The sequence below is a fragment of the Lucilia cuprina genome, chromosome 4 (genome assembly GCF_022045245.1).
Source record: "Lucilia cuprina isolate Lc7/37 chromosome 4, ASM2204524v1, whole genome shotgun sequence".
In the NCBI taxonomy this organism is placed as follows: domain Eukaryota; kingdom Metazoa; phylum Arthropoda; class Insecta; order Diptera; family Calliphoridae; genus Lucilia; species Lucilia cuprina.
The window spans coordinates 4,879,461-4,891,563 of record NC_060952.1 but is presented as its reverse complement, the minus strand read 5'-3'; the positions used below and the strand labels follow the sequence as shown (position 1 = coordinate 4,891,563).

General features: G+C 27.7%; 1 protein-coding gene across 1 annotated transcript in view; it reads left to right on the top strand.

The window, feature by feature from the left end:
- The window catches only part of LOC111683251 (thyrotropin-releasing hormone receptor), an 89,328-nt gene that overhangs the window by 21,859 nt on the left and 55,366 nt on the right, over positions 1–12,103 (top strand). The gene's annotated exons all lie outside the window — the stretch shown is intronic.

Sequence of the window (12,103 nt, the reverse complement as noted above, 5' to 3'; positions counted from 1 at the left end):
AAAATCACAAAATTAAAAACCACAAAAACAACTATATTCCTCCGATACGACGATACGTTCAGTCAGTCGGGTTCGTGTGTGTTTTGCGATGATTGTGTTTACAGAATGCAACAAGAATAAAACATTTCTAAGATAAACAAACAGATTTTTTTGAAACTACAGCACGAGACTGCTGTACAATGTATGAAAACAAAAACAAAAATACACAGTAAAAACAATTCACAAAGACAGTAACAACAAAAACCACCATCAGGCACAAACTAAAGCTGAGAGTTAAAGCAATTACGAGAAGCAGTTATTTTTAAAAACAGAGAAATAAAGTAAAAAAAAATAAATTTATTTTTAGCAGACAACAAGTTTAAAGCGGTAGCAGCATATAAAAAACCAACAAACAAACAAATAAGTACTTGTTTATTTAAGACGTCACAAATGTTTGTTGGGTTAAATAAAGGTACAAAGCGAAAATCAAACTTGTTAGTCAATAATGATGATGATGCTTAGCAAACAAATACAAAAAACACAAACAAACAAAAACAATTACATATTCTGCTACTGATAACTAGTAATTGAGAGTAAATAGTTAAAGATGGGAGGAGGAATATTAAAAAGAGCAATTTATTAGTAAATACATACATATAAGTACACATGTTTGTATGCTAATGAACTGTTTTTATTGCTAATAATTAGCATAACAATAATGATGTTTTACCAAAGAAAAAAGGTAAACAAACAAACAGTTTGTTATTGTTATTGCTCTGCAATTTAAATTTTCATACGTATTGGTGTTTGTGTTTGTTTCTCTTGTTACCTTTAACGTATGCGTAATATTTATTAAAGCAAAATTCAATATTATTGTCATTACTGATGTTGTTATTGTCTGCTTCATTTCTTAAGAATTTTACGTCAGTTTTTTTCAAAGGGTTTTTGGGAAAGTCCCTGCCGGTTTTAAGTTACATTTTTACCAGTTTTATGAAAAGAATGAAAAAAAAATCACCAATCAAGTTCTATTGTAATGACACATTGTTTTTGTTATTCTTTCTCTTAAAATTCTCTACATTTCCTATGAAAAATCTGGCAGATGTTTAGATGTGTGTTTAAGTCGGAATAGTTTACAGAAATTTTTAAACCCTTAATGAAATACTTTTGTAATTTTATGTGTAATTATATTTTGTTTTTATTTTTACTAATAGTACAGACCAACTTTTAAAATTAATTCGATTTTATTTCTCGCAAAATTACATTAAATATTTAGTTCCTATAAAACGAAAAATTTATAGTATTATAGAAATATAATTACGTTAAAACGTTAACTCAAATTTTCTATATGGGTCTTTGTTATCTAGACATAAGATTCATATTATTGAACACAAACTATAATTCAGTACGTTTTTGTGAAAATGTCCTGTCTGGACATTATAATCAAGAATTAACTTTTATAAAATGTAAAAAAAAATAATCTAGTCTAGTTTTGAAAAATATTGCCAAAATAGTTTTCTCTAAAATCCTCAAAATAAAATCGCAGGTATTGATCTATATATACCCTTCCTATGAAGGTGAAGGGTATGAATAATGTACATAAATTTCTGATTTCGTTTGTAATTTTTAGCGAATCGACTAAGCTTAGGGACATATGTATGTATTTTGAATAATTCTGTCAGATAAGCTTTGGAGTAGTTTCCTAGAAACATGAAATTAAACATGAAGAACCCAGAGGAATTTTTAGTTATTCTTTAGAAGGTATCTAATGAGTTTTCTTTAATATAGAAAAAGGGAAACTATCTATAAAAGGGGACTTTCTGGTACTTTGTCGTTTTATATCTGGTATTAAATTCGTACTGACTGTTACTTTAACATATCATCTCTTTTTTGTTTATTAAACATTTCTAATTTGAGTGTTTTTTTTTTGTAACGAGGACTAAAATATAAAAATTTGGAAAATTTGTAGATGATACCACCTTTTATTGGCATTTTCGTAATCAGCACAACGAATAATTATGGGATTAATAAAAATTATTTAAAAATCGTTGATCTATGTAATTTTACTTATTTAATTAATAATATATTTTATACAATAATATAAATAATTAAGTTGAATCATATACGGAAAATATACAATTATTTGTTTTAATTAACACATTAAATTTCTCCATTAATTTCCTTTTTAAAAGGGTACTTCCCCTTTTCGGTGGCTAATTTTATTGTTAAAAGTTTTTTATTTCAAACTTTTAACAATTATTACTTAAAAGAAATGTGGCCTTAATTCAACAAGTTTGCTTAAAGTTTAACGAAATCAAAAAAAAAAAAAAAAAAAAAAAATTAAGAGTTTTGGAGAGAAATCTAAACTAAACTAGAATTTAGTTTCAAACTATTTCAACAACATCCTTGTTTATAAATATTTTATATTTATATTTACTAACTACTAATACATATTCATTATGTTTAGTTGCCTTAAAAATATTGAATGAATTTTTCTACTGTTTTTATTTTTTAAATTGTAATTTTAAATTAAAAAAAAAAAATGTAATAATTAAATACAATTTCATCATTAACGGAAATTTCCAACTACTTGACCCTATTTTTCATTTAGTTTTCTTATTTGCCAGATTATTAACATTTTTAATTAAAATTATTCACTTCCTTAGGGAAAAATCTTGGCTTACGATCCTCAAGTAAATAGATTTATTATTGTTTAAAATATTATTAAAAAATTTAAGTTAACAATCAACAATTAATCATAATTATTGTAATTATGTTAATACATATTGTTTAACAAATGATTTACAACAAATTTAATTACATTCAAAAAGTATTTTGTTACAAAGTGTCTAAATTTTTGTAATAAATAATTTTGCATAAATTTTAAAGGAGAAAGGTATAAAGAATTGGGTATTGTATTAATTTGTTAATAAAGTATATTTTATTATCTATGGATGAAATGAATTTTATTGTCCAATAACTAATTATTAGTTTTAAACACATTTAACTATATAAAATTAAAAAAAAACTCCTACCAAATTAATTGCTATCAGGCTTTCGTGTAGTAAAACCGCATGGAATAAATTAACTTTCGATTTAACATTGGACGTGTGGCTACTGTTTGTTGCCCTTTAAATTTATTTCATTTTGCGATCGTTAAAAATAAATAATTTTTAAATTCATTCATACAACTCGTACGAGTTGCAAACAAATTGAATTAAATCAATCGTGGGATCATTAGATAATAAGCATGTACGAGTAAGTACCAGTAATTAAGTTGATTTAGAAAAAGTATCTCGTACTAACAGCCGCTATAAAGAAAAGTATTCATTTTTTACAATTCTACTTAAAACGTATTTAATTTTGAATTAATTAGGGATTTAAGCTGCGTTAGATGTTTCTAATCTCAACATACTAATGAATAAGTTGTTTGGGAATATTTTGTGCCTTTCTTTACATTGTTGTTTCAATACTATTTTAAGTATTTATGTTCACACAGTTTAAATAATTTTAATCGCTATTTTAAGAATATGTTTTCTATTTGATTTACATGAGTTTTGAAAAGAGGGAAAAATAGCCTTGTACGTTAATTGGAACATAACTGACCTAGTAATGAACTTTCAACTGCATTAGAACTGAACTAGAACTGAACTAGAACTGAACTAGAACTGAACTAGAACTGAACTAGAACTGAACTAGAACTGAACTAGAACTGAACTAGAACTGAACTAGAACTGAACTAGAACTGAACTAGAACTGAACTAGAACTGAACTAGAACTGAACTAGAACTGAACTAGAACTGAACTAGAACTGAACTAGAACTGAACTAGAACTGAACTAGAACTGAACTAGAACTGAACTAGAACTGAACGAAACGTTTCAAACTATAATCAATTTAGTAAATAATACAATACTTTAATTTTGTAAACATTTATTTTGATAAATTCTTAACACAAACTTAAATTAATGATTTTAAGTTGAAATGCAATTATTTATGATTCATTTCCTAAATTGAAAATTAACCATTAAGTTTGTGGTATTTAAACCGTCACTTTTTATATAATTTATGACTTTTATTGCAATTATAAATAATTTATGTAGAACTCAAATAAAATTTATAGTTTTACCAAACAACCTTCTCAATATGCAGATTATATATAAACAAATATTTAAGAAATGCATATTCTTACATTTTTCAAATAATGTTATGTGATCTTGTATTCTATTCTTATGTAACCAAATATGGAAGTTTATCCAGCCATGTTTAACATATCTGCAAATTTGTATTGTCTAAAAGTGCTAAGTTTTAGACAATACAAAATTCACAAAAATTAACTAAAATCAGAGATATTGTTTTAGTGTAATATAAATTTATAATTTATGGTGTAAAAATTTATCGATCTCCCCTTTTTGGTATTGTTGATCTAGTTTTTTTGATTTTGTAGCTGCAACATGTGCAAATTCTATTCTATTATTTGTTTGTTTAAACTCTAAATAATTCAATTATTTTTTGTGTTTTGATATTTAGAATTTTTTACTAATTAAATAATTAAATCAGAGAGGGAAATGTTGTTCATCCATTCATTTTCAATCTATTAGTTCTGCATTTAGTTTTTTCTTTTCAATTTTTGTTTAAAATAACGAAAGTGAATGGCTTTGGAATCGTATTCATTTATTTCAATTTATTTATTATTCAAGTTCAATGCAATTAAATTACGTAGTAGTAAATATTAGTTATTAGTACGATATTATAATGATTATTATTATTATTATTCTAAAACAAAACAACAAACTACTGAAAGGATTAGAAATAGAATTTGTGGTGATAGTAAATGTAACCACAATGAAAATCTAGTTTTTATAAACAATTTTTTAAGAAACAATTACTTTTACTTTTTTATTTAAAAGTACTCATCAGTATTGGAAATATCCAGAGAAATAGAAAGAATTGAATTCCCACAACGTAAAAATATGTAAATGTAAAAATGGATTTAAATTTTGAAAAAATAATTAAGTATTAAATTAATTTATTTTGTATTAAAGTGGTAATTCTGCTTCAGTTCTAAATTTATAAAGAATTTTTGGGAAAAATTTTTTCTTTATTTCTTTAGCTAAAATCCTTTAAGTGTTAGAAACAGTTATTAATCATATTATTACTATATTACTATTTTAATTAGTTTTGACATGTAATTTTTTTTCAATCAGATTTGTAAAATGTTACTTCATCTAAATTGCAATTATTTATAATATTAAGTAACAAGCAACAACAAATTTAAATTATAAAACACATTTGAAAAAAAAAGTTGTTCCCATGATGATCATGACGACGCCCTAACGATGTGAATATTTTTAAAATGATTTTCCCTGACAATAAACGTAAAAAGAATGTTTGTTTAAATGCTAACATTTACCTATTATTATTTAATTATTATTTAAATTAACCCATTTTAAACGAATAAACCAGAAGTCATTCCCTTCTCAGCGCCTTAAAAAAATGTCAATTTATTTTTTGTTTGTTATAACTTAATTATATTTAAACAATAAATTAATATTTTGACTCTTTTGTATTTCAAAAATATTTTAAATTAATACAAGTTTTCTTTAAACAAAAGTCTAAATATAACAAAACCGCAAATTGTTTAAAAAATTACTACTATTAATATTTATTATATTTTTTTTATGTAGTTGGGTATTATATAGTAAACATGTGCATTTTAAAAATCAGGAATTAATCATTTAAACCTGATATAACTATAATATAATTTGGATACAATTGCATCTAAATGTGTAGACATCGAATTTAACTTGAAATTATAAAACAAATATTGAAAACTTGTATAAGTGTTGAAAAGAGCTTCCGCCAAAAATAGAAGTTAGTAGTGGAAGTTTTACTTTTAATATAAATGGGTTTAAATAATAAAAAATATTGAATTTTGAACGGGTTTTTAACAAAATAGTAAATTTTATGGATCTGTGAAAAAGAGAAAGACAAAGAACTGATTTTTATTAAAATACATTGAATGCCGGTTGACATCACTCTTTTTAATAAATGAGTTCTAGTTCAGTTCTAGTTCAGTTCTAGTTCAGTTCAGTTCTAGTTCAGTTCTAGTTCAGTTCTAGTTCAGTTCTAGTTCAGATCTAGTTCAGATCTAGTTCAGATCTAGTTCAGATCTAGTTCAGTTTTAGTTCAGTTCTAGTTCAGTTCTAGTTCAGTTCTAGTTCAGTTCTAGTTCAAAGTGATTTAAATACCACAAACTTAATGGTTAATTTTCAATTTAGGAAATGAATCATAAATAATTGCATTTCAACTTAAAATCATTAATTTAAGTTTGTGTTTAGAATTTATCAAAATAAATGTTTACAAAATTAAAGTATTGTATTATTTACTAAATTGATTATAGTTTGAAACGTTTCGTTCAGTTCTAGTTCAGTTCTAGTTCAGTTCTAGTTCAGTTCTAGTTCAGTTCTAGTTCAGTTCTAGTTCAGTTCTAGTTCAGTTCTAGTTCAGTTCTAGTTCAGTTCTAGTTCAGTTCTAGTTCAGTTCTAGTTCAGTTCTAGTTCAGTTCTAGTTCAGTTCTAGTTCAGTTCTAGTTCAGTTCTAGTTCAGTTCTAGTTCAGTTCTAGTTCAGTTCTAGTTCAGTTCTAGTTCAGTTCTAGTTCAGTTCTAGTTCAGTTCTAGTTCAGTTCTAGTTCAGTTCTAGTTCAGTTCTAGTTCAGTTCTAGTTCAGTTCTAGTTCTAGTTCAGTTCTAGTTCAGTTCTAGTTCAGTTTTAGTTCTAGTTCAGTTCTAGTTCAGTTCTAGTTCAGTTCTAGTTCAGTTCTAGTTCAGTTCTAGTTCAGTTCTAGTTCAGTTCTAGTTCTAGTTCAGTTCTAGTTCAGTTCTAGTTCAGTTCTAGTTCTAGTTCTAGTTCAGTTCTAGTTCAGTTCTAGTTCAGTCTAGTTCAGTTCTAGTTCAGTTCTAGTTCAGTTCTAGTTCAGTTCTAGTTCAGTTCTAGTTCAGTTCTAGTTCAGTTCTAGTTCAGTTCTAGTTCAGTTCTAGTTCAGTTCTAGTTCAGTTCTAGTTCAGTTCTAGTTCAGTTCTAGTTCAGTCTAGTTCAGTTCTAGTTCAGTTCTAGTTCAGTTCTAGTTCAGTTCTAGTTCAGTTCTAGTTTCAGTTCTAGTTCAGTTCTAGTTCAGTTCTAGTTCAGTTCTAGTTTCAGTTCTAGTTCAGTTCTAGTTCAGTTCTAGTTCAGTTCTAGTTCAGTTCTAGTTCAGTTCTAGTTCAGTTCTAGTTCAGTTCTAGTTCAGTTTTAGTTCAGTTTTTAGTTCAGTTCTAGTTCAGTTCTAGTTCAGTTCTAGTTCAGTTCTAGTTCAGTTCTAGTTCAGTTCTAGTTCAGTTCTAGTTCAGTTCTAGTTCAGTTCTAGTTCTAGTTCAGTTCTAGTTCAGTTCTAGTTCAGTTCTAGTTCAGTTCTAGTTCAGTTCTAGTTCAGTTCTAGTTCAGTTTCTAGTTCAGTTCTAGTTCAGTTCTAGTTCAGTTCTAGTTCAGTTCTAGTTCAGTTCTAGTTCAGTTCTAGTTCAGTTCTAGTTCAGTTCTAGTTCAGTTCTAGTTCAGTTCTAGTTCAGTTCTAGTTCAGTTCTAGTTCAGTTCTATTTCAGTTCTAGTTCAGTTCTAGTTCAGTTCTAGTTCAGTTCTAGTTCAGTTCTAGTTCAGTTCTAGTTCAGTTCTAGTTCAGTTCTAGTTCAGTTCTAGTTCAGTTCTAGTTCAGTTCTAGTTCAGTTCTAGTTCAGTTCTAGTTCAGTTCTAGTTCAGTTCTAGTTCAGTTCTAGTTCAGTTCTAGTTCAGTTCTAGTTCAGTTCTAGTTCAGTTCTAGTTCAGTTCTAGTTCAGTTCTAGTTCAGTTCTAGTTCAGTTCTAGTTCAGTTCTAGTTCAGTTCTAGTTCAGTTCTAGTTCAGTTCTAGTTCAGTTCTAGTTCAGTTCTAGTTCAGTTCTAGTTCAGTTCTAGTTCAGTTCTAGTTCAGTTTCTAGTTCAGTTCTAGTTCAGTTCTAGTTCAGTTCTAGTTCAGTTCTAGTTCAGTTCTAGTTCAGTTCTAGCTCAGTTCTAGTTCACTTCAAGTTCAGTTCTAGTTCAGTTCTAGATCAGTTCTAGTTCAGTTCTAGTTCAGTTCTAGTTCAGTATTAGTTCAGTTCTAGTTCAGTTCTAGTTTAGTGCTAGTTCAGTTCTTGTTCAGTTCTAGTCTAGTTCTAGTTCAGTTCTAGTTCAGTTCTAGTTCAGTTCTAGTTCAGTTCTAGTTCAGTTCTAGTTCAGTTCTAGTTCAGTTCTAGTTCAGTTCTAGTTCAGTTCTAGTTCAGTTCTAGTTCAGTTCTAGTTCAGTTCTAGTTCAGTTCTAGTTCAGTTTCTAGTTCAGTTCTAGTTCAGTTCTAGTTCAGTTCTAGTTCAGTTCTAGTTCAGTTCTAGTTCAGTTCTAGTTCAGTTCTAGTTCAGTTCTAGTTCAGTTCTAGTTCAGTTCTAGTTCAGTTCTAGTTCAGTTCTAGTTCAGTTCTAGTTCAGTTCTAGTTCAGTTCTAGTTCAGTTCTAGTTCAGTTCTAGTTCAGTTCTAGTTCAGTTCTAGTTCAGTATTAGTTCAGTTCTAGTTCAGTTCTAGTTCAGTTCTAGTTCAGTTCTAGTTCAGATCTAGTTCAGTTCTAGTTCAGTTCTAGTTCAGTTCTAGTTCAGTTCTAGTTCAGTTCTCGTTCAGTTCTATTCTAATTCTATATCGTTGCTAGTTTTAGCTCATTTCTCAGCTCCTATTTGCATTCAGTTCTCAGGTTTTATTTTTATTCAGTATGTGAAGCCGTTGAAATAAATGAAACAAATATTTGAATATAGCTGCAATAACTCATAATTAATTATTTAACAACGTATAACTTACAGTAAACATTCTATTTTTAGAATATCCAGATTTAAACTAGTAAACTAATCTTGTTAATCCCGTTTTTATTGTACTAAAATCTTTTAAGTTTTTTTTTACGATAAACAAAAACAAAATCTACGTTTCGTCATTGTTTACCACCAATGAATCAGAGGTCGAAGTCGACCGGCTTCTAGTCGGAGCTTAGCCGCCGCCGAACTATATTTAGTTGCTTGAGCCGCCGCCGAAACATTCGGCTTAAATCGACTCAAATTTTTTTAATGTTTTTATTAACAAGACTGTAAGATCAATTATGTTTAAAATACACTATGGTGAAGGGTATATAAGATTCGGCATAGCCGAATATAGCACTCTTACTTGTTCTTATTAAAAAAAATATTTTCTTTAAAGCTAACTGTCGGTAAGTGTTGATAATTGTTGAGGATATAAGTTCAGTTCTAGTTCAGTTCTAGTTCAGTTCTAGTTCAGTTCTAGTCAGTTCTAGTTCAGTTCTAGTTCAGTTCTAGTTCAGTTCTAGTTCAGTTCTAGTTCAGTTCTAGTTCAGTTCTAGTTCAGTTCTATTTCAGTTCTAGTTCAGTTCTAGTTCAGTTCTAGTTCAGTTCTAGTTCAGTTCTAGTTCAGTTCTAGTTCAATTCTAGTTCTAGTTCAGTTCTAGTTCTAGTTCAGTTCTAGTTCTAGTTCTAGTTCAGTTCTAGTTCAGTTCTGGTTCAGTTCTAGTTCAGTTCTAGTTCAGTTCTAGTTTAGTTCTAGTTCAGTTCTAGTCCAGTTCTAGTTCAGTTCTAGTTCAGTTCTAGTTCAGTTCTAGTTCAGTTCTAGTTCAGTTCTAGTTCAGTTCTAGTTCAGTTCTAGTTCAGTTCTAGTTCAGTTCTAGTTCAGTTCTAGTTCAGTTCTAGTTCAGTTCTAGTTCAGTTCTAGTTCAGTTCTAGTTCAGTTCTAGTTCAGTTCTAGTTCAGTTCTAGTTCAGTTCTAGTTCAGTTCTAGTTCAGTTCTAGTTCAGTTCTAGTTCAGTTCTAGTTCAGTTCTAGTTCAGTTCTAGTTCAGTTCTAGTTCAGTTCTAGTTCAGTTCTAGTTCAGTTCTAGTTCAGTTCTAGTTCAGTATTAGTTCAGTTCTAGTTCAGTTCTAGTTCAGTTCTAGTTCAGTTCTAGTTCAGATCTAGTTCAGTTCTAGTTCAGTTCTAGTTCAGTTCTAGTTCAGTTCTAGTTCAGTTCTAGTTCAGTTCTCGTTCAGTTCTAGTTCAGTTCTATTCTAATTCTATATCGTTGCTAGTTTTAGCTCATTTCTCAGCTCCTATTTGCATTCAGTTCTCAGGTTTTATTTTTATTCAGTATGTGAAGCCGTTGAAATAAATGAAACAAATATTTGAATATAGCTGCAATAACTCATAATTAATTATTTAACAACGTATAACTTACAGTAAACATTCTATTTTTAGAATATCCAGATTTAAACTAGTAAACTCATCTTGTTAATCCCGTACTAAAATCTTTTAAGTTTTTTTTTTTCATCTTTAAATTATAAATTTTAATAAATTTTGTTACTAAACTTTAAAGATTGTATTATAATTCATACATTCTAAAACTGCAATTGATAAAAAAGTATTTACTTACTTACGGTTGCTGAAGTAAATATTTACTTAATTAAGCGAAATGATTTTTTGTTTGTCATTTAATGGTTTTACGATTTGGTAGATTTCAAATTCATTTTATTTAGATTTCAAAATAATGATAAAGCATTTTTTTTAATTTATAACTATAGCATATCCAAACAAATTTAAAAACTATTAATTTTGTATAGAAATTTGGGGAAATATTTAAGTGTGTGACAGACTAAATATTCCACACTAACTAGATCGGACAGACATCCTTTGTAATCGAAGCTGATAAACAAACTGTACAAAATAAGAAAAATCTAACCATTAATCAAATAAGATATTTCCAGACTTTGGAGAGGAACCAATTTAAGAACAGTTTTTAGTAACGAATTTATAGCCGTTTTGTAAGGTGAAACGGTTTTAATTGTTAATACAAAGGGAGCAACTTTCAAATTTTATCAAAAGTTTATAGGTGTTATGTAGGATGAAACGCTTTTAATTTTAATACAAAGGGAGTTATTTTTGGATTTTAACTTTAAAACGAATTATTTTTAGAAACTTATAAATTATTATTTATTGACAATTAACATAAACTTATTCAAAAAATAGAATCAAAAAAGAATTTTAAAAACAAATACAAATTGCTAATAACTACTGTCTCATAATCAAAATCAAAAATTTAATCAGATTATAAAATGGGAATTACCATTTGAAAAATAATTATTTAACACTTTGTATTATTAATATTCATAATATTGTATTTAGTAACAATACAAAAAGAACTGAATCTATTCCTCAAAATTGTTATTAATTTCAAATTTACGTCAGTTACTGTTTATGTATTTTTGTTTTGTGATTTTATTGTTATTGATGATTCGCAGAAAAATTTTTTAAGAATAAAAAGAACACAACAAAATAATTATTTGTTTAGTTTGCATACAGGTTATCAAAATATAATAATATAATAAAACATAAAAAACAATACAACTGCGCGTTAAGCGGCCAGAGGCCCTTATAAACTAGACTACTTTACTTTTGTCATCTATTAACACGTTCTTCTTGGTCTAACAATAGTCACAAATTTAGTCAGTTAAAATTGTTTGTGTAAACAGTGAATCCATTTCATTAATAGTTTTCGAAGTAATAGATTTGTTTTTTTTTTAGAGCTTTGGTTTCTTTTTATCTGGGAATTCCTAACGTATTCTACGGTTTTATGACTCAACACTTTTTGTTTGAGAAATTCACGTGTTTTTTTTCTAATATCATTGACGTTAGAAAGTAAAATCAGTCTAAGCTGAATTGTAATTTTTAACAGTAAATAATGACGTTTAAATAGGGGCTTGGTTTCGGTTTAGAAATTATTTATTTTAAATGTGACTTCTAGAACAAATTATAATTATTAAAACTGATATTTAATGTTTTTAATTTAGCGTTAAATTGTACAAAAGGGAATTTATATAAATTAAAATTTTTTACAAAAATGTCAAAAATTTCTTTTGAAAATTTTATTCAAAATATTATTGAAAAATGTTTATATCAAATACTGAACTAGAACTGAACTAGAACTGAACTAGAACTGAACTAGAACTGAACTAGAACTGAACTAGAACTGAACTAGAACTGAACTAGAACTGAACTAGAACTG